Below are 24,206 nucleotides of genomic sequence, written 5' to 3'. Positions count from 1 at the left end.
AAGGTGCCAACAAATGCATTGAAATAATATAAAGAGTTTGATTCCAAAACGCAATAAATCCATTTTGACTAATTTTTGTAAAAAAAAAAATGTTTAATAACAAGAAAGTGACAAGATGAAAACCACTATTTTCTGTTACAAACTTTCACAAAGCATCTTTAGGTCATAATAACATTAAAAATGTAAATCCTAATTTGATTTTCAAAGATTTATTATAAAAACTAATTATTTTTTCCGCAAAATGCAATAAATCCATGATTTTTTTTAAAAAATAAATCTATTAAATAAAAATGTGCATTAATCGTTGCCATGTTATATTAATTAAGTTGACTAGTGGTATACACTGATTAAAAAAATAAATATTAATGGCATTAATCAAAACACTTACTTAAAGGTGCAGTGTGTAAATGTTAGCGGCTTCTAGTGGTGATGTTGCGAATTGCAACCAACGGCTCAGTTCACTGCTCACCCCTCACTTTTGAAACGCATAGAGAGACTACAGTAGGTGCCACCGGACAAACATGTCATTGTCGGAGACAACTTAGTAAAAAAAGTTGTCCGTTTAGGGCTTCTGTAGAAACATGGCGGCCCAAAATGGCGACTTCCATGTAAGGGGACCCTCGGTGTATGTAGATAAAAACGTCTCATTTTAAGGTAATAAACACATAGCGGCTCATTATGAAAAGTCTTTGTACACCCCTGATAATATAGTTTTGAATATTATTTTGCATTTCTGAAAATTACACACTGCACCTTTAAAGGAGCATTTCACCCGTGGAAACATTAATCTTTATTAAAAGTGGATCATATTTGTAATTGAAATGTAACATAAATTTCGAATTTGGTGCCTATTTTACAGAGAAAAGGAGTGTTTGTATTCTCACCCCCTCTACAAAGATATAGGACTTCCTTCTTTCAATGATGCAAAATGATGATTTTACATCATTGAAAGAAGGAAGTGCAACACTGAAATCCATATTTCTCCTGTCTCAGCGGCAACTGAGGAAATGATGCATGACCATTCAAAAACATGATTGGGTTTCTAACTATACACAGCTTAATGCAAATGGGTGAAGTGTCCCTTTAAGAAGACTCATTGCTGCTGTCATCATTGGGTCGTTGTCAATGAACGTTTTTGACAGCGATCAGCTGTAAATTTTTGTTGACTTAAAATAATGGAAAGTTTTTCATAATATCCGCTGGGGTCAATGTGTTAGCATGACAGAAGCTTGATGTTGTCTTGTGAGAACAAGCAACAGCTGGCATTTTTTTGTCGCCCGAGTGGTTCACCATCAAAAGTATTATTTTGTTTTTGTTTGTTTGTTGATCATGAAGTACAAAGTAAATGAGGAAAAATAGGATTCTGTGTGTATTCAATGCGCCGCCGTTATTATTTACAATGCGTGGAATGTTGCGCTGTGATTTGTTGAGCGGATTTATTGCATTCTGCAGAGACGGAGGACTAGTGCTTTATAGCGTTTTGGGAAAAAGGGAGAAAAGATGACAGAATAACACGGCCGATATCAGATTTTGTGTAAAATTAAGAATTGACTTTTTAACTCTGACCTGATACAATATGGAGTTTATTGCGTTTTGGAACCAAACTCTTCATATGTTAAATTGTTCTCTGATATCTACATAGAAGGTATGTGGCTCTATTAAATGCAAAAAATATCCAGAAACATTTTTAGCATTGTAACTTGTAACTTTATTTAATGTGTAATTTGATGTTGGATATCGACTGTAACGTCACAGTTGGTGTTATGTTGAGATTGGCCTGTTTTCCAGCTGTCTTTTGTATGCACAAGGTTTACATAAAAAGGAGGAAACAGTCGTATTTGAGGCTCACAATATGTCATTACCATGTACAGAACTCTTTATTATTAATTTATGTCTAAGTAAATACAGTTTTACATTCTGCGGCATTCACATTTAAAGCAAATTACCTGTGAATTTGAAAGGGCAATGCATCTTTTAGCAAATTCAGTAACATAAAAAGCATAAAATAAAAAAATTAGACATAACATAACATAAAAATGTCCATTTTAAATGGATAAAAAGAACAGCCTAGCAGTGTTTACATTAGCGGGTTGGTGCCAGCTCCAAAAATTGGATATATTAAATAAAAAAATAGAAGGATTGCGGTGGAAAATAGCCTTATAAATGCTTAAAACAATTATTTAGCTTACCCAAAATTTTACAAACAACATCAATAAAATAAAATTAATGTATAATATAAACTACATTTTTTTCAAAGCTTGTATGTCTATTCAGCTGACAACACTCACGGCACCCAATGATTTGTAATATATAAAATGAAACATTTTTAGAAATCACAAGTGAAAAAAAGTCTAATAAATAAACAAACAAAAAAAGATGCTCACAACAGCAACCATGTACAAACTCTATGGAAATTTTTATAAATATTTGTAAAGAGTATAAAAGCAGTTTAAAATGTGTTAAAAAGACGAAACAGAAATAAAGATGACTGGAGTCGGATTTTCTAGTGACAGGTTTACTATTGTTCAAAATAGGACCCTTCCCAGCGAACAATTTTCTGTTATAAAAACGTTCCTGTAACATTTTACTTAAGTTTTAAAAACGTTTATTATTTAATATTCTTAGAATGTTAAAAACGTTATTGCTTGGTTATAAGAATGTAATTCAAAAGTTTTTAGAACGGTTTGTTCTGTTGCTATATTAATGTTCTAAAAAAGTTTTTCAAAACGTTATTAAAACGTTCCATTCTTTATTATATTATTGTTCTAAGATCGTTCCAATAACATTATAACATTTGAACTGCTAACGTTTTAAAAACGTTAAATTACCTACGCAATGGTAACGTTTTCAATGCTAATGTTTTTACAACATTTCGCTAAAAATACAATTATAAAGTTTGCAATGCTAATGTTTTAAGAATGTTACATTACCTACGCAATGGTAAAGTTTTCAATGCTAATGTTTTTACAAAATTCCACTAACGATACAATTATAAAGTTTGCAATGCTATACGTTTTAAGAATGTTAGATTACCTACGCAATGAGAGTGAGATGTTTTCAAAGCAGAATATACTGTTTTTTTTCTGATACTGTGCGCCACTCATGGGTTTTCTCTTTGCAGTCTTATCCAATAAAAAAAAGAAAAAAATCAAATTTGACTTTGAAAAGGATAAACAAGCAGCAAGATGTTAAAACCACGCCCCTTTCCTAACTATTCTCGTCTCACCTTGAGCTGTGTCCACGTAGACCATTTCCCCTGTATCCTTCCCTTCCTTTTCTTTCCCTGACAAACTAATGCGGGTCTCTGCGGTCCCCCTCTCAGCACCGTGGCACAAACAAGAGCTGTCCAGACATCACTCATTAACGTGCCCCCCACGTCAGGCTCCATTAAAAATAACCCACCCCGACAGCCACAGAAAGGACACCGTACCTCCCGAACACCTTTTAGTCTCTCGCTCTGCCCGCCACCCCCGCCCCTTCTTTCATTAGGCCTGTTTTGGAGTGTGCTGTGGTATCTACACCATAACTAAGGCTGTTAGCATCTGTTTTACTCCAAGCAAAGTCAAAAGGTGCAGGGCTTTGAGGAACAACCCCCTCTCCCGCAAGGATTCCCTCTCTGGCGCCTCCACCTCCCCTCCCTCTCTTCCTTTTACTTTGCATACCCAGAAATGTCACCTTACTCCAGCAAGCTGTTACCATGCTGCCTCCATGCCAAAACAGCCAGCCTCAGAGGAGGCTGATGGATCCTGCATTTTTCAATGATGGCTCTTAAAAGGCATTAGACGCCCGAGGCACCTCAGGCTTGGGCAACAGAAGACGATGTGATATAATGGCGCTGGAACGGAGGACCGTGCCTCAAAGTCAAACCCAGCGTGCGACACTAAGGGTGATTTGGAGGGGTTGGAGAAAAAATGGTTGCTGACTGCTGATATCTTGGCCGCGTCCACGAGGCTGTTTGGAAGTTGCAGAAAGGGAAGCATTTATTGTGTTGCTTTGAAGAATAAAGACATAGCGCAAAGATAAATTGTGCTGATTTTTATTCTCAAACAATAATAGCAATTTATTTTAACGTAATGCTATGACTTACAGTAGGACACACATGGCTACAGTACCTACAGTGCTGTCTTTACCTTGATGCCTGTACTTGTCCAAAAATGAATATGCAGTTAACCTTCATCACTGAGTTTTTTTTTTCAAAGTGTATTACAAGCACAATTATGTTTATATTTAAAATCGTAAGAGAATAGAAACAACACATAAGGTTTTTTCAAGAAAGCAAAGCCAGTAAGATTACCATCATGTCAAGTTCAATACATGTTGTAAGACAGTGATTTGTAGCCAGGGGTCTGTGTACTACAACCCCCAGAGGGCTGTAAAGCAGGTTTCAGGGTGTACTATGTTTTATGTTCAATGTCAACAGAAAATGAGATGTAAAATAAAAGACCAGCTAAAGTCATTTTTTGTGATTTACAGTATATAAAATCATCCTAACATTCTGCGAAAACATAAAATTTATATATTTAATATTTAGTAATTGAATAAGGTCATATCAAAGATTGAAATCAAACTTTGATGCACCTAAAGTTCAATTCAATTCAATTTTTGTTTATATAGCGCTTTTCACAATTGTTAATTGTTTCAAAGCAGCTTTACTTTAATATAAGAAGTAGAATACAGCGGCTAAGAATAAACCGTACAAGTGAGCTTAGTAATAATGTAACGTATACAGTAAAGTGCTAAATTAGGCCAATGTTGGCTGACTCTCCCGGGGATGAAAAAAACCCTAGGAGAAAAACCCTGTGGGAAAACTCCTAGGAGGAGAAAAACCCTTGAGAGATATATATTTAAAGTGCTTTACATAGAAATAAGAAAACTTGATACATGATGATTTAAAAAAACAATAAAAGAAAATAAATGCGATTTTATAAAGACAAATTTTATAAAATGTGTCAAAAAGAATAAAACAGAAATAAAAGTGACTGAAGTTGGATTTTCCGTTAACAGGTTTACTATTGGATTGTTAAAGCTAGCTAAATCCCAAATGCTATACGTTGATAGGCGATCTACAGCTTGTGTTGGGTCTTTTTCTAAGGTTAACTTTGCTCAATGGCGAACCAAACACACAAATAAAAATTGACTTAAGAATTAACTTCCATTGGATACCTTTAAATCATCGGACTTTATGTTAACAGGCTATCCACGGCTTGTGTGGGACCCTTTTGAGGCTAACTAAGCCCGGATGGCAACTTACTCACAGGAAGCAGAACTCATTTAAGAGTTCACTTACCTGTGCTAAATGCTGTTTGTTCGTCCAGCTGTTAAAATGCAGTTAGAAAATAACAATTAAAAAAAAAATAAAAGCGATTTTATACTATACGTTTTAAGAATGTTAGATTTCCTACGCAATGTTAACATTTTCAACGTTAATGTTTTTAGAATGTTCTACTAACAATGCAATTATAACGTATCTAATGCTAACGTTTTAAGAAAGCTTATCAATTGCAGATATCGTTAGGGAAACATTCTACTAAGATTATTGCAAGAACGTTTTTCATAACTTTAAGAGAACATTTGGAGAACGTTAACCAAAGTTACAGGAACATTCCCTGTTCGCTGGGTTGTTAAAGCCAACTAAATCCCAAATGCTGCACGTTGACATTCTACAACTTGAGTAGGGCTTTTTTCTAAGATCAACTTAGCTCAATTTCGACCCAAACTTCCATTGGATCCCTTTAAAGGGCACCTATGAATTAAGTTTTTACATAACTTTTGGTGTGTAAGTGTGTATTAGTACATGTTAACGATATGCAAAAGGTACATGCCCCAAAGTAAACGATGACGCGGGTCTCCAACATAAATCTCTTTTCTTGAACTACAACAAACACACAGATTGTAGGCAACAGTTTACTTCCTGGGATTGGTGATGTAGACAAGACCGACATTATCATAATTCCTCCCGCTTCAAACTCACAGCCTGTAAGTTAACTCATGTTAGCATTGTATTGTGACCGAATCTTTCAAATATGGTAAGGAGCGTCACATTTCCGGCTGACGTCAGAGGTATTCAGGCCAATCACAACGTACAGATTAGCTGGCCAATCAGAGACATGGCGCTTTTCAAATCGATGAGTTTTCTACCAAATCAGTCAGTTTCAGGAAGAGAGTAAAATCTGGAGCTGCAAAAATGTACGGTATGTGTAAAAAAAATGTGTTTTAACCATAAACCACGCGAACATATTGTATTATACCAAATTCACAAAATAACATTATTTTTTTAGCAATGAAATAGGTGCACTTTAAATCATTGGGCTTTACGTTAACAGCCTATTCACTGCTTGAGTGGGACCCTTTCAAGGTAACTAATTCGATTATGAGACTTTAGCCTGAATTTCACAGACAGGGCACAAACCTGTATTCATACCAGCTTGTCTGGAAGAATTCACAAAAAGTAGAATCACCCAACTTGAAATTTTTGGTATCACCAGTCATAAAACATACACACAAAATGGGAAGTTGAAGAAATCCCAGTGGAAGAGTCTGATGAACAGTATCTAAAGGTCATTTCCTTAAGGAATAGGAGGAAAGCCCGTAAAGTCCTTGCTCAGCATTTGGTAGACTCATTCATCACCAGGATATAGTCTTCAAATGTGAGACAAAGTCAGATGATAAATGGCATACTGTAGAAAAGCTTGGAGTGCCAACAAGTGGCAACTTCTCCAAAGTATTCTCTAAAGTTTGGTCAACAAAGTATCTGAATTATCCAGTCACTGTAAAAGAGTTTGCACAGTTAGAAATAGACCGTGAATTTAGCTTTCCATTTTAAGATAAGCCAGAAATGATGAATTTTTTTCATCACTTCATCAATTCCACCTAAATGACAATGACAAACAAAATCATTTCACGTTATATTGTTTGGCTAAACCCTCTCATAACAGCGCAGAGTGCTGTGTGTGGGAGTTTCCTGAAGAACTGGAGGACTCTCATGCACAAACGGCGCTTCGGGCCGAGTTGAGGACTCTTTCAAAGTGAAAAATCTGTCTCCTCACTAAAGGTCTCCCTCGCAGTAAACACTATGTGATGCTGGTAGTGAAGGACGGTCATGGAGTGGCTAATCGGATGGACACAGAGAGTCTCCCCGGCAGAGAGGGAACAATGCAGCTGCGCCTGCTTAAGAGCAGCAGGTCCTGAGGCGCGTCGCTGAACTGCGACCTTGCTCGTATAGACCGGTGGCTGCCACTACCTCTTTGACAAAACTTATGATTCATATAGCCCTAGTGCACTACACTTGTTCCCTCTATCCATTTCTCCGTGTCTTTCTCTCATTGCATGACCTTTACATCAGACCGCTGATAGTTATACACCCCCCCGATGTCCTAGATATCACAATAGCCTTGCCTTAAGTGAGAGCAAAAAACTCTCGATGACTCTTTTGCAATCACACACACACACATACATGTGAAAAAACGCCTCTCGTATTGTTTTCAACCTCTGGCGGTGCCTTAATTAGACCACACTAAGGCTTCTCTACGGTGTCTCTCTCTTTCTTTTTAGCAGTATAATTAGATTAGTGTCGGAGACCCGGTGTAATCGCTCGGAGGGGAGATGAAGGAGTGGGTGCGACGAGCGGAGACAGGTGGCCCCTCTGTGCTCGCTTTTTTTTTCGCTGCTGCAGGACAATACGTGGAGACAAGACAAGGTACGGCCCCGGCCCCCTCCCTCTGGTCCCCTTGACAGGTGCTCCCTTTAGTGCAGGTGTTCTGTAAGACCGCTCTGGCTTCAGTGGGGGTGTGGGTGACCTCCACCCAAAGCATACTGCTCTTAGACGAGACACAAGAAAGCGATGTAAGAATCCAATGTAAGTTACTCTGAAACAGTACAGGTTCTGTCTAAAGGAAACTCTGGTAATACTTACTATGAAGCCCATGCTTATAATGACTTAAAGCCCCCTTTATAATTGTTTATAGGTAATTATTACTATTCTGCTATTTTGCATGTTCTTCCACTTAGAAATCATGGAGGGATCTGAAATTGTCATTGTAGGTGCATGTCCACTGTGAGAGACATTATCTAAAAAAAAATCCAGAAATCACAATGTATGATTTTTTTTAACAATTTATTTGTATGATACAGCTGCAAATAAGTATTTGAACACCTGAGAAAATCAAATTAAAATTACAATAGCCTTTGTTTGCAATTACAGAGGTCAAACGCTTCCTGTAGTTTTTCACCAGGTTTGAACACACTGCAGGAGGGATTTTGGCCCACTCCTCCACAGAGGTCTTCTCTAGATCAGTCAGGTTTCTCTATTGGGTTTAGGTCTGGAGACTGGCTAGGCCACGCCAGAACCTTGATTTGCTTCTTACAGAGCCACTCCTTGGTTATCCTGGCTGTGTGCTTCGGGTCATTGTCATGTTGGAAGACTCAGCCTCGACCCATCTTCAATGCTCTAACTGAGGGAAGGAGGTTGTTCCCCAAAATCTTGCAATACATGGCCCCGGTCATTCTTTCCTTAATACAGTGCAGTCGCCCTGTCCCATGTGCAGAAAAACACCCTCAAAGCATGATGCTACCACCCCCATGCTTCACAGTAGTGATGGCTTTCTCCAAACACGTTTAGTGGAATTTTGACCAAAAAGTTATATGTTGGTCTCATCTGACCACATGAATTTTTCTTATGTCTCCTCTGGATCATCCGAATGGTCATTTGAAACTTAAGACGGGCCTGGACATGTGCTGGTTTAAGCAGGGGAACCTTCCGTGCCATGCATGATATCAAACCATGACGTCTTAGTGTATTACCAAAAGTAACCTTGGAAACGGTGGTCCCAGCTCTTTTCAGGTCATTGATCAGCTCCTCCCGTGTAGTTCTGGGTTGATTTCTCACCTTTCTTAGGATTATTGAGACCCCACAAGGTGAGATCTTGCATGGAGCCCCAGTCCGAGGGAGATTGACATGTTTAGCTTAGATGTATAGATGTTGTTGTGTCTTAATAAATAAATTTATAGAATAGTAAAAATTACCTATAAACAACTATAAAGAGGACTATAATCCATTATAAGTATGGGCTTCATAGAAAGTGTTACAGAAACTTTCAATGCTCAGATGCTGTTTTACGAAGACGTAGAAGTAATAGAAATAGTTTTCTCACAATTGCAGTTTATTTTTTTCAAAAGTTTTCTTTTGGGGGGGGGGGGTTCCCTTTATTTGATAGAAAGGAGAGGACAGGGTGGAGAGCCGAGACCACAAGCCAGAAATCAAACTTGGGTCACTGAAAGTGCGTCTGCACTATTTGTTGCAGCACTTCCCATTACATCATCGGCTCCGACGACCTTTTAAATATATTTTCCAATTGGAGCTTTTGGTCGACACATATGTTAACAAATATTTGAGGCACGCTTAGTTTAGATTAATAGCGTAGCCACAGCTTGAATTATTTAATGAGTTATGTTTGAGATATTGACTTTTTGATACTTTGTGAAAAGTTCAACTACATCAAAGTTTCATCTGTTATGAAACTTTTGAGGAATCCCAAGTAAGACTACCGAGGTGTTTTCTTAGGAGCAAGTCACTTAAACATCACTGATGTCAACAAGAAACAATTCGGGTATTAACAAGATCCCCCTTTTTAAACTGCATGGTTGGGTTAGGCCCACGAGGCAGATACAGTAACTGATGTCTGATATCAGCCAGAAATAAAAGAAATGATTTCATGAACTTTATATACACAAACAAATACACTTTTATTCAGGTTCGTATAGCGGATGCACTTTTATTATATTATTAAACCCCCCAAGAGCTGAACGACCCCTTTAACACTAACTTTTTTGAAGGTATCTTAAAATCTAACATTACCCTTCAAATCTCATTTTGCCTCCAGAACTCAACGTTATTTAAGAGACCATTAAGATATCTAAAATAGGATTGGAGATACAGTATGTGACCTCTGGGTTAAATCCAAACCTCTGGGTTTTCCAAAGAGTGCCTAAAGTGGAAAGAGAATTTTCACTTGGTCTGGATGACGTCTTAAATTATGACGGAAGGTACTGTGTACATTTTATGACAATGGGGCCCAAATACTGTATTTTATGCATGAAGATGCAAGTGATGTGCATAATCATAAAGCATTGATTCTGTACCTACTGTACCTTTAACTGAGTACAGTATGTGCTTACAGTTAAGAAATTATATATGTGAAGTAAAAGGCCATATTGGCATTTTGCCTGCCATGTTTTTATAGTAGCTTTGTTGATTGATAAGCCAATCCGATCACACAAGCAAACCTAACTATTTTACAAGCTGGCGATAAAATGGTATAATTTGACTTGTAAAAAAGTATGATTATTAAAAAAAACTTTTTTACTGAATAAGAACGTACGAATTCATACAAATTAGCCACTTCCAAAAAAAAAACGAATTGCAAATATATTGTGTTGGATAAGCACCATTTAGTAATAATATTTTATGTTAATTGTTTATTTGCTTATGTTTATTCCTACCCAGTCTCACGAAGTTACGTTATTTAAAAAAAGAATTTTATTATTTTTCGTGATACTGTCCAAGTTTTTTCGTGATCATATCACGAATTTCTGTTTATGTGTCATTGTCGCGTATTAGTTACTTAATTGCTATATCCTATTTTCAAACCATTTTCGCTTCGGTTTAGGGTTAGATTTGGTGTTTGCATTATGATGTCACTTTAAGTATTGGTTTATACTGTTTTTTCAGATTTCTTTTTTTCTATTTTCTAAATTTTAAACCATTGTCACCTGGCGTTAGGGTTAGAGTTGGGTTTGGGTAAGGACAGTGTTGGGTAAGTTACTCAAAAAAAGTAATTAATTACTAGTTACTAATTACATCTTCAATCATGTAATTAGATTACTTTACAAATTACTCTCTCCAAAAAGTATTTAATTACTTATTACTAATTACTTTCTAAATCCTATTTAGTACATGATACAAGGCTTGAAATGGCTTGAATAAATAATATATAAAAGTACATCAATTATTCTGGTCCAACTTTAGGGTCCATTCTCTCTGTTAACTAACTATTAACTACTTTTGCCTCAATATACTCCAACAACTAATACTAAAGAAGTTATACATTTTAAGTATTGGTAGAAATGGAGAGGGTTAAGGATGTAGAATAAGGTTTTGCAGAATCAGGCATTAATATGTGCTAAGTATTAAGTATTAATAAACAGCCAGCATCTCATTAATATTAATGCTAATAATCAACCAGTTAATAGTGAGAATTGTAAACTTAAACCATGTTAAATCCACTATTGTATTATAGTATATATAATTGTTTAGAGTCCATATACAGTATTTAGTTACATCAGAAGTAACTGTAATTAGATTACAAGAAAAATAAGAGTAATCCCTTACTTTACTTTTTCAAAGGAAAAGTAATGTAATTACAGTAACTAATTACTTAGTAACTAGTTACACCCAACACTGGGTAAGGATGTCATTTTATGTAAATCTAACCCTAAACCGAAGCGAAAATGGTAAGAAATTAGGACAAAACAGTTGAGTAACCAATACGTGACAATGACACATAAACAGACATATTAGTGACGCACCGATGTATCGGCCGGCGATATTTATCGGCCGATTTTTTATGAATTTGAAATCATCGGCATATCGGCAATCGCACAAGAAAGGCCGATACAGATTGTTTATTAATTAACTGCATAAAGAAATCCATTATATGTAAAAAAATGAGTTAATGTTGTTAATAAAATAAATGCTGAATAGCAAAAAACACCTTTGAAGGTTGTCATGCTGTCTTATTATAGTTGTTTAAGCTTCATTTCTGCCTTTCTTATTATGTTGGTCAGTTGAATGTTAATTAGATCAAATCCATGTAGTATTGTATACAAGTGTTTAATATCGGTATCGGCATCGGTATCGGCCAGAAGTTGTCGGTTTAAATCGGTATCGGCCCAAAAAAATCCTATCGGTGCATCCCTAAGAAATATGATCAAGAAAAAATGCGGAAATTCGTGACAGTATCACGAAAAATAATCAAAAAATTATGTGACTATACAGTAGGTACGTCATTAGCACAGACAAACTAAGGTTTAAATGACGTCATGGGTGAGTGAAAGGGTAAAAAATCTGTGTTTGAATCTTAGTTTTTTTACATGTACGCAAGCGTATCCGCATAGTCGAATGCACAGCCTTGCAAAGCATTTTATTTGACTTGTACGTGTACACAGGCGTTCAAAGCATGCACATTGCGACAAATTGCACTACCTAATCTGACAAAGTTCAGGCAAATTGACCTTTTACTGAGGTCAATTATGTTAAAGACCTGATGTAGTCAGCTGATCAGTGTTTCTGGCCTGAGCGATTAAGCCAATGTACTCGGCTCCAGCACGGTAAAGCAAAAGATGATGAAATTATGAAAGTGTTCTTGTTAAAAAAAAGACAGAAGAGAGACAGAAGTCATCGAACCAATGCATAGTGTCAATGCAAACTCATCAAAGGCCAAATATTAAACATCTGCTAAAGCGATGTGCTAATATTGACAGCCCCAACCTTTCACCCTACAAGAGACTTCAGAACGTTTTATTGCAATCTTAGTGGCTCCTGTAACCTGAACGGTTAACACTCAACACGTTCAATATTATCCCAAGCAGACATCAACACTATTCATAAAGAACACAAGAGTTTGTTTTCTCCTGTGTTGGATGACGTGACAGTAAGACAGTCACTGGGTATTTACTCAAGGCTGCAAGGCCATTGTTATCCCTCAGCCTTACCCTAAGGTCACAGGCACTGACTTAATTAAAATTGACACACTGAAACATCATCCCCACAGCTGGTTCAACAAACCTGTCAAAACACAAAAGCGCACAAACAGTACAGCTTTAAGAAATATAGAGCTAATGAACCATTTCCTTGATCAGAGAACAGACGAGAGCTTGTGGGGTTTCTGCCTACTGTATGATAAAAAAAAGATTTAGCAAACTGTCCATCTATATCTATATCTAGATGGAATACGTGTACATATAGTACAACAAACTTAAGGTATGCAACATTTATATTGTGATATGGATAGTACTGCAATTGAGGAGCTCAGATGCAAAAGCCACTCTAACCCAAACCATAACCCCAACCATCACAGAAATCTTTCTTGCACCTTAAATTGTCAATAAATATCATTCTGTTTGATTTATAAGCTTGTTTTCTCATGGGGACCTCAAAATGCCCCGCGAGGTCACAAATTTATTGGTAATTACCAGGTACACGCACACACAAATGCACACACACACAAACCAAAAGTGTTTTAAAGGATTAGTCTATTAAAAAAAATCCAGATAATTTACTTACCACCATGTCATCCAAAATGTTGATGTCTTTCTTTGTTCAGTCGAGAAGAAATTATGTTTTTTTGCGAAAAACATTCCAGGATTTATCTCATTTTAATGGACCCCAATACATAACAGTTTTAATGCAGTTTAAAGGACTCTAAACGATCTCAAACGAGGCATAAGGGTCTTATCTAGCGAAACGATTGTCATTTTTTACAAGAAAAATAAAAATATGCACTTTTAAACCCCAACTTCTCATCTTCCTCCGGTCCTGTGATGCACCTAACGTAATACGTTATCACATCAAGAGGTCACGGATGACGTATGCGAAACTACGCCCCAGTGTTTACAAGTGTGGAGAAAGAGGATCGTTCCGACGTTGTTGTATGTCGAATGATACTAATTAATGTTTTTGTGTCAGTTTATTGATTAAAATGGTCCGCAAATGTGTGTTTCATATATGTAACACGTGACCTTTTGACGTCATTACGCAATTATGTGAGGTTGCGCTGGCGTGTCACACAGCGGGAGGAAGACGAGAAGTTATTAAAAGTGCATTTTTTTTCTTGCCAAAAATGACAATCGTTTTGCTAGATAAGACCCTTATGTCTCGTTTGGGATTGTTTAGAGTCCTTTGAAAAGTGTTGGGGTCCATTAAAGTCCATTAAAATGAGAAAAATCCTGGAATGTTTTCCTCAAAAAACATAATTTCTTCTCGACTGAACAAAGAAAGACATCAACATTTTTGAGGTGAGTAAATTATCTGGATTTTTTTTTTTAGAAAATTGACTAATCTTTTAATTAAGATTTCGTATTAAGATGACTCCCTCCTTGCAGCCTTGAAACATGTTAAGGCAAGAATCTTGGCTTTATTACAATATTTTTCCTAATGTATTCAAGCAAAGAACGTGTTGATGACGTGCTTTCACCCTACACATGAGTCTTTTGAGAGCATTCTAATGCTTGTTAATGAAAACGCCCCGCTTATATTTGAACATAATTCCGACCGCTTTACAAAGCATGCAAGGAATATTTTCAATGGTGGACTTCGTCTATTTTGTCTTCATTCTTGCAGTTTTTGAGGAATTCGACTTATCAAAAATTTATTTGAGAGAGGAGCTTTTCAAGGCTGTGCTTAATTGATGTATATACTGTACAGTACTGTGCAAAAGTCTTAAGTCACCATGCCACAATTAGATTTGTTGTATTTATAATGTTATAGTCTCTTTAATAGAATACATCCAGAAAATACAGGGATTGTGTATATAGTATTAAAAACTGTATAAAAATGTAAACTAATGTGTGTCAAGTCTTTTTACTTCATTCTGCTTAAAAATGCTCAGGATGTTTTCAGTGCCAAGAGAAGTCACACTTCCTTTTGCTTAAAGAAGACTTTTAGTCCTGAAAATTTATTTTTTGTACATATTTCCTATATTTTCTGTTTGTATCTTAATAAAATAGATTGAAAAATAAATATGGACATTAAAACTTCTAAAACAAGTCTGGTGGTGGTGGCCTAAGATTTTTGCACAATACTCTGTATATATGCACATGTTGTGTTTGACCAAGAATTTTGAAAACCTCAGATTCATTGAAAATATTGGATATGTGACCCCGCCTGTAAAACCTCGGCTAAAGTCACATAACGTCGCTGCCCGATGAAACTCACGTATGTCCAAAACGGTAACTTTTCAGAAAGTGAAAAAAAACACTGTATATCAAAAGCAGTTGAATGTAGCGTTGTCATACTTGGTACGGCATATTTACATGTAACTATATTCTTGCCAGTGTCATGATATAATCCACATTTGACCAAAATTGAGTTTAAATGGACATGCGTGCATATTTTACAGTAACTTTGATCGATACGCGTTCTTCCGATCATTAATTAGAATGGCAAAGTCGCGTTTCGTATTGACAGATGAATACGCTCAGTTTATTAAATAGCCTACGTCTTGGTTAAATACGCTTACTTTATTTAATATTAATTATAAGTGTATTAAATGTCTCTTGCAAACCATTAAGGGACAATGAATCAATACACTGACATGGTAATGCTACACAACAGGGGCGTCAGTTTGTGTTGAAAAGTGGTGGGAACAAAAGATCAGATAAAAACATTACTGCAGGATGGGAAAAATATTGAATAACGCGCATCAAAAATGGGCATAGCGTAGGCCAGTCAACAACAAGAAAATACTCAGCATAAATTTATAAACCCTCAACAATGTCGAATGCACACATCACACATGTAACAGTCCCTGCAACACCAGCTCAACCGAACAATGCCAAAGCACCATACCGTAAAAAACAGCAGCGCGTTTAATAAATGATTACAATGAATTTCATTACATATGTACAAGAAAACACATCATAAGCATACAACGCAACATATGTGACCCTGGACCACAAAACCAGTCTTAAGCATCGCTTGATTTTTCAGAACATTTTAACCAAATGCTTTCAAAAAGTGGTGGGGACATCCCCAGCGTAAATATCACCAATGCTAGACAGATACTTTGTTTGCACAGTCCTACCGTAATTAAGTCACTCCTAGATGTTAGTCTGGCGTCCGGGGGAAACGTTTACCTCGAAGGAAAGTTATTGTCATGTTTATTCGGCTATATCCAGTGCTGAGGTTCGATGAAACTTTACGAGACCGGCGAGATGCTTCACAGGCGGAAGATATGCGGCGTGATTGACAGCTTTGACACCAAACGGGTACGTGAAAATCAGATGACATGATTTCACAAGTTTTCATTGGCTATTTAGGTATGTGACGCATACTGTATATGGAAATGAACCTGGACATTCAATCTGTCGAAAAATCTCAAAATCGGCAAAATGAACATACGTGAGTTTCATCGGACAGCGACGATAATCTAATGTTGAGATTTAGAGCGTCAAATAGACTTGACCATAAAAATTACAAAAATATGTAATTCTTGAATATTGCTTTAAATGACAGATTAAAAACTAAGCCTTCAATAAACAAAACTTTTATTTGTAACATGAAAATATTGAAATTAATTATTTTATTACCTATTTACGGTTCTGTGCAAAAATACCTAAACTTGGCTAGCAAAAAAATTCAGGAACTGCTTATCTTTTTGTAGCTCAACTTCTGACATGATAACCCCTTTATTTAACATGCATTTGAAAGATGCTACGTGTTGACAAAATTCAGTTTTTTGATGTTGGTGTGTAATGAATTCCCAGCACCTGGAGCGCAAATTCACCACGCAACCCTGTATAATAATTTAATAAATGTTGTACTTTTTGGACATACACATCATATAAATAAACCATTTTTTTCATATATTACTGAAAATGGGAGACTTTTGATGTTTTTTTGAAAAACAAAACAAAAAACTTTCATTTAAATATAGCTTAAATAAATTAATTGCGACCACTTACCTTAAAAAATTTAGTAAATTGAATGAATCATTTTTTTCAGTGTAGCTTACACACATAGACAGGCAAATAATGGTTCAATTAGCGTTAAATATAAGCTTGTTTCCAAATTGAAAATTTTCAACATGATTTTCTGAGAACGAAATTCATCAAATCTTTGATATGGCCTTAATACTTAGTCAGTATTAAAGATATAAAGATAATATTTTATCTCTACTTTATATAGAATGATTTTATGTAAAAAAAATGTAATGACATATTGTCAATACATATATGCGAAAATATTTATAAGATATAAAGGATGTCCACACTCCTCAACACACACACATTTGCATATGTTTCTATCTTCTTTATATCCATTCATAATTTGAATACAATGTCTGTGTTCAAACCACGCATATGGGACTTTTATATCAATCAATTAGCTAGCAATACAACAGACATGTCATATCATGTCCTATTACCACTAGCGCTGAGCTTCTCCGTTAAGTTGCTCCGTGTCTTTAGGCAGTGACTGGAAAATGACTCCTACCCGTTAGCTTCCGATGCTAATTGTTTGTATTAAACAGTGTCTGACAGGAGAGGAAGTGCGGAGAGGCGCTGCGAGCAGCGACAGGTCGTGTAAGCGTAGTGACAGTTGACTGGGCGGCCTGGAGCAAAGTTGGAGAAAGACTCTAATCTGCCCTGCCTGTTCCTCTTGTAGCCCATGGCACCTCTGAGCTCTCTTACACAGAACAAACCTTGCTCAGAGAAAACCTGCTGTATTTACATGCTAATATTGCAACCACATCGCATACATGAACATTTTAAATAAACATATGACTTCTGCTCTGGGAAACAACAGTTCCTTCAGAAACAAAACCAGAGATCCATTCCTGCTGTTCTGTTGTTTTTGCGTTATATAGCATGGTCATTGTTATCTCCAAAAAGATTTAGTTACTATAACACTCGTTTACAATTAGAAAGCCTTAAAAATAAAAGTAGCTTAATTTTAAGGAAAATTAGTGTTAATTAGCTCCAGTTGCTAAGATACAATCAAAATTATTAATTTAGGGCAATTATGCCCCATAAGATTTCTGCAGAATGTGATATCATTATAAATATATCTTTTTATTGATATCAATAACATAACTTTCCATTTTTATTTTTTTTAATTTAACATTTCCATGCTTTTTTCATGAAAAACTTAACTTTTCTGAGAGAAAATATCACACGACTTTTACTTGGAAATGTCGTGTTTTTCACAGTAAAGCTTGTTTATTACGTATATTTGATATATTTATCACATGTCCAATTCCTTATCTATTATCATTCTGTCAGACATAATTAGAATTTATTGATTGATTTATTGACTCCTCTTTATCGCAATCTTTGTTAGAAATATAAAATTGCAGGTTACTTAGCGTATTTTGCATTGAAGTCATTTTTAACTGTGCATTCACAACAAACGCGGTAGACGCGGCAAACGACTGAAACTTTTTTGGAAACGTTATTTTAATGTAAAAAAACTCTTTGGTGTTGCTTTAAGTCAATGCAAAGACGCAAATAGGCTTCCTGCAGCGCAGATGGCGTGGCCCTCGCGAATTGAGCGTTACCGTGGGAAACGCGCAAGTTGAAAAATCTGAACTTTGTCGGAAAACCGCGCCGTGTTAACCAATCAGGAGCTTGCTGTAGTAGTGACGTGATTACAGGAAGCAAGCAGAGAGGTGGAGTCTTAGAAGCCCCTCCCATGACACGAATTTCCACGTGAATGTCTCGAAAGACTGGAATTTTACGCACGGCTTTCACACGCAAATGAAGCGAGTAAACTCAAATGTTCAAGCATCAATCTACGGCATTTTTGCGGCCTTTGCCACATCTGGTGTGAATGCACAGTAAGAAAGTTGCATCACTACCCCGCTATATTTGCAACAAGACCAACAAGACCTGTCCATTCTACGCATACGCAAAGTCACTCTCGCAGAGGATTCCATTCTTTATTGGTTGCCGATTGGCTATTTATACTGGGAGGCGGGACCGGATGTGCCTCATAAGTTTTGAAAGTGAAGCCTCTTTGATCGCCCCCTGGTGGCTGGCTGCAGTACAAGTCATAAACCCCACCCTCTCCATTCAAACGAATGGGACTCTGCTATAAATAAAACAATTATTTACACTTCCAATAAAAGTTTCTGAAAAGTAGTTGATATCATGCTGATATATGTTCAGTGTTCATTTTTGTGATAAGTTTCATTTAAGCTAGTCATTTGGTGCTATAGAAACGGAGCGTGTCGTTATGATTGGCGTGGTTGAATTGGGCGCGCGAGCGTTTGGGCGGAAGTTTGATACTGCGCTTCTCCTCTGGCTCCATGGACTGACGTTTTTACATAACATGGCGGTGACCATGGTCTGACATTTTTAGCTTTAATTCATTACAATGGAGGGAGGCGACGTCGTGTCGTCCATCTTTTTTTTTACAGTCTATGGGCGGGACTAGAGCGGCCATTCAGACCTTTTGCGATTTCTCCTATTCATATCAATATCAGTGACACTTTTTTTCATCACAAACATATTTGCTTTGCATACTATTTAAGTACTATTTATGTGGGTTAAAGTAAAAAAAAAAAATCGTGCCTGACAGCTCAACTTACAGCATAAATCATTGTTATAAGCTTAGCATTGCGAATCGAGGTCTGGTGAGAAACTTATTTTATGCACTTGCTTCCTAATTGATTTTTTGTATTTTTTTATTATTAAAAATGTCACGGATCGCAACTTTAACTTTCTATATAGTACAATGAGAGGTAAGTTGAGACGTAAAAACTGACACATCGCATCTGCATGCAAAAAAGACAACAGTGAATCTGTTGAGAAGTGGGAAAATCTCTTAAGTGATTTTCTGGTCTGTTACACATGCTAAGGGGGTTACGTGATTCCCAGAGCTAGTTAAGACTGATTTAGGCTAGTTTAGGTTTCATCTTAAGGAGATGTAAACATGAGTCTGTAAATGTTTGTTTGACTATCTGGGTCTGAGGGGAAACAGAAGCTGCAACAAGGAATTACAACAAATCAAATGCAAAAATTGCCTTGTTATTGCGTTAATGTGTAACTTCTTCAGGATTGATTAGGAGATGAATGAAGAACATATGGAACACGAATGTTAGCCTTTTGAAGTCTGCATTAAGTGTGTCTACGGTAGCTCCAGGCTGAGATGAGAGGAGAACAGAGTAACGGCCACTGACCCTCTCAGGCCTCTTGCCCCAGCAGATGGAGGAGAAGGCAGAACGGGCACACAGTGTTGGCACTGCCCATTTTGGCACCACTGGAAAGTGCCAAAGCAAAGCAGTAAAGCCAAGATGTGTATTCTTTGTCTGTCTTCATAAACACAGTCTCCCCACACCCAATGGGCAACTGTGTTTCTTTCACGCCAGACTGTATTTATTTGGAACGAACTAAATGACATTTAATTACATTTAATACATTTTGTTTGGTAACCTACAAATGTGCTTAATCCAGCAACATTCAAAGTCCTTAAGGAACCTACATTTCCATTCACCAACGAATGCAACCCATGTAATGCCCGTGTAATGTTAAATATATGCACATCATCTAAATAAGCACTCATACAGTATAGTGCCCAGTATAATAAGTATGTCCCAGTTTACTCATTGACAAATTTTCAAAGCCTTTCACTGTTTATGAACATATGTAACGCATATGGTGAACGATCAAGACGCTACCCCCTCTGAAAAATCCCGTAGCTCTGCTTTACGACAAAACTACAGTAGCACCGCAAGAAAGAAAGAGATGGGAAGGCAGACAGAAGTGAGGTTTTTTTCAGACTCCTTTGGAAGGAAGTCTTTGCCAGGCCACCTGTCTCTGAGCATGCCAGCTGTACGTTTGCACCGAGGAGTGTCACAAACGCTCCACGCTTCCAGCAGCACATTAGCTGCAGTTGGCACTTCTTCTTCATGTGAAGGAAGAAGTGGTGAGAATCAGATGGGTACATTTTTGCCTGGGGTTACGGCGGGGAGGGGGGGGGGGTGAAGGTTGAGTGGCTGTTGGGTTTTTCTTCGTTTTTCCACTCTTTTGGGTTTGGGGTTCAAGAGAAGCAGTGCCAGTGGATAGCGAGAGACACCTGGTGTTGCCTTCAAGCTGTAGCTAAAGGAGCAAGAGAGGTTGAGAAAAGGAGACGTTGTTTCGTATGCCTACCTCCACCTTCATTGAGAAGCATCCAGACGATGAAAATGTGCCCAAAACTTCACAAGTCCCTTGGCAAACGCGTCCAAGCATTTAATGCGGAAAGCTGAGGAAAGACAAAGCAGGATGTAAATGGCTGGATTTCAGTGAAGTTTTCTGAAGAAACTGTGCTTTTAGTAGATTTTTCTAGATCTGCTTTTTGGAAGCTTTGTTGTGGGATCAAGAAAATCGTAAGGATACAGTTTACTAAATGATTTCAGTGTTACGAAAATAAACACTACTACTCTTTTGAAATTTGGATGAAAACAAAATGAATACTTCTGTCTTATTTAGTCTTCTTTACTGGCCCACAATAAGGCCCACTACATTCGCACCAACAAATTAACAGCAATCCACTCCCATCCCTAAAGAATACGAGTAGTCAAGATAATTGCAGCAACATTTGCCAACAACTCTGACACAACCTGACATTTCCAGGAAAGGTAAATGGCTAAGGCACGTCTCTAGAAAGGAGAGATGAGCTGATGAAAAGCCATTATGGACACAATAATTGGCTAAATGGCCATCAAAGTTAAGAGTAAGATGGATGGCGGCGGATATTGACAAAACAAATATCGGCGATGCTTTTTAACACGCACACGAGTGTGCGATGCGTAATTGCTCGGTAAAATTGAAATAATGAGGTTGTTAATTTTTGGATGATATTCATGTAATACATCAGTTTTCAATATGTTGCATAAAAACTGGATCTTGTCAAGAGAGTTAATTAGTTCACAATGAAAATGATAATTATGCCTTTTTCTACTGTACAATGGATTGCATTTAATAAACCAGCATTTTTGTTTCGAATGTGGAGGGCATCATATACTGGAAATAAATAAACTGCCCAGATGGAAAAAAGTACACTTCCATAATGAACTTAAAGTGCTCTATTTCTACATACTACTGTATGTTTGTACTTAACATACTAAAAATTCTTCTTTAGTACTTCTTAAGATAATCTTAACCCCGGGTTATTCTAAACCCCGGGTTAACAGAATTCTGGGCGATCTGTTTCACGTTTCACACTGTTCATACTTAACCAGGGGTTAAAGGGACACTAATTTTCCAGCTCCCCTAGAGTGAAATATTTGATTTTTACCTTTTTGGAATCCATTCAGCTGATCTCTGGGTCTGGTGGTAACACTTTTAGCATATCTTAGCATAATCCATTGAATCTGATTAGACCATTAGCATCGCGCTAAAAAATATCCACAGAGTTTAGATATTTTTCCTATTTAAAACTTGACTCTTCTGCAGTTACATCGTTTACTAGGACCGACAGAAAATTAAAAGTTGTGATTTTCTAGGCAGATATGGTTAGTAACTATACTTTCATTCTGGCATAAATGGCGCAAATGATATTACGCAGCGTAATGTTGGTCCTGTCCCAAATGGTGCACTTCATGTGAACTTTCGGTCTCGTGGCCTTAAATTCCGCGTGCTCGCTTAGTCTACGAGTCCGTAGGATGTCCCATCTCTCATTTTTACGCTTTGAAGTCTGCTCATCAGCGCCCCCTTTGCCCCCTTGACTGCAGCAGGCTTTGCACACTTTACCAACCCAGAAGTTTTTGCGAAAGAGCAATCAGACCAATGGGACGATGGAAGGGAGGAGTTCACACTTACAGGCAACTACTCCTCCCAGACTCGGTGTGACGCTCGAGTCTGTCCCAAAATACGACTCTGGTGCACCCACGTGGACTCGCATCAAGGGTCCCTAAAGTCTGCACTCTATGATGTCATCAAAGTGTGGACTCCGAGGAGGACCACAAGTCTGGAGTGTGCCATTTGGGACAGGGCCTTTCAATGGCAGGGGACTATTTTCGGGCAGTGTGTAATATCATTACCTTCTGCAGCCATGTTACATCAGCAAAGTCCTTGATTATTACGCCGGAATCAGAGTATAGTTCCTAGCCATATCGACCTAGAAAATCTCAACTTTTAATTTTCTGTTGGTCTTAGTACACGATGTTACTACAGAAGAGTCAAGTTTTAAATAGAAAAAATATCAAAACTCTTTGGTTATTTTTGAGCGTGATGCTAAATGGTCTAATCAGATTTAATGGATTGTGCTAAGCTATGCTAAAAATGGTAGCGCCAGACCTGGAGATCAGCTGAATGGATTCCAAAACGGTAAAAATCAAATATTTAACTCTAGGGGAGCTGGACAATTTGTATTTTTTTGCTATAATTGGGTCCCCAGTGCTTTTATCAACCTAGAAAATGTGAAAAAGATCAACCCGGTAACTTAGCTTTGGTAAACCATTTTCTGCAAGCAAGTGAAAAAATAGGTCATTAAAATTTGGCTCCCCTTGTGATGTCAGAAAGGGATAATACCGTCTCTTAATCTGCACTATCCAACCACAGCACAGCACCAACGGTCATTTAGTGCAAAGATCAGCATTTGCATTTTAAAGGGCACACCCAAAACCAGCACATTTTTGTTCACACCTACAAGTGGCAATTTTAACATGCTATAATAAATTATTTATATGGTATTTTGAAGTAGAACTTCACATATGTACGACACCAACGTTTTATTTGACATCTTAAAAAAGTCTTGTGAAATGTTCCCTATAAACTGTCTGACAAATTAGGTTTCATTTTGAAAAGAAATCAAGCAACAAAGGATAGAAAATGAGTTAACATTTTGTTGTAATAATATTTATTGTAACTACGCTATGGAAGACGTGACGATCAAATACGACAAACTGTGTTCAGATATACTGGAAAACATTATGAGCTATAATACAACATGAAATACAATTTTCCCACCCTCTGCTGTTCCTCCAGCACCTGAAAACAAGATCTGCAGTGCTGTTATCTGCTCGGTGAGAGACCAGATGTGTTTGCTAGATCTCTTCACATCGTTCCATGAGGCAACAGGAAACACTGAAATGACACGGTGTGTTGTTGTAGGCTGATTTTTCCCTTCAAATAAACAGCCAAAGCCGGTTGATGGGAATTTAGATCACCATCTTTCTCTCATTGTGTCCCTCCACCTCACTTTCTTGTAGATTTGTTCCCTAAACAATTTTCATTTGAATATAAGTTTATCTGTATTATATGAAGAGTTTGGTTCCAAAATGCGATAAACGCCATTTTTGAAAAAAATGAGTTGCCAAAATCAGTATTATATCAGGTCAGTATTTAAAAGTAAATTCTTAATTTTACGCAAAATCCAATATCCGCAGTGTTATTCTGTCATCTTTTCTCCCTTTTTTCCCAAAACGCGATATACGCCACTCATCCTTTTC

The 24,206-nt window shown here is 37.1% G+C and overlaps 1 long non-coding RNA gene across 1 annotated transcript in view; it reads left to right on the top strand.

The window, feature by feature from the left end:
• The window catches only part of LOC141365194 (uncharacterized), a 65,843-nt gene that overhangs the window by 39,802 nt on the left and 1,835 nt on the right, over positions 1–24,206 (top strand). The window contains exon 2 of the long non-coding RNA XR_012370370.1: positions 23,743–23,854. This is a non-coding gene — a long non-coding RNA (uncharacterized lncRNA). The remainder of the gene's footprint in view (positions 1–23,742; positions 23,855–24,206) is intronic.

The sequence above is a fragment of the Misgurnus anguillicaudatus genome, chromosome 7, assembly GCF_027580225.2.
Source record: "Misgurnus anguillicaudatus chromosome 7, ASM2758022v2, whole genome shotgun sequence".
NCBI classification, from domain to species: Eukaryota; Metazoa; Chordata; class Actinopteri; order Cypriniformes; family Cobitidae; genus Misgurnus; species Misgurnus anguillicaudatus.
Note: the sequence above shows the minus strand (reverse complement) of the source record. Positions and strands in the feature narration are given on the sequence as shown.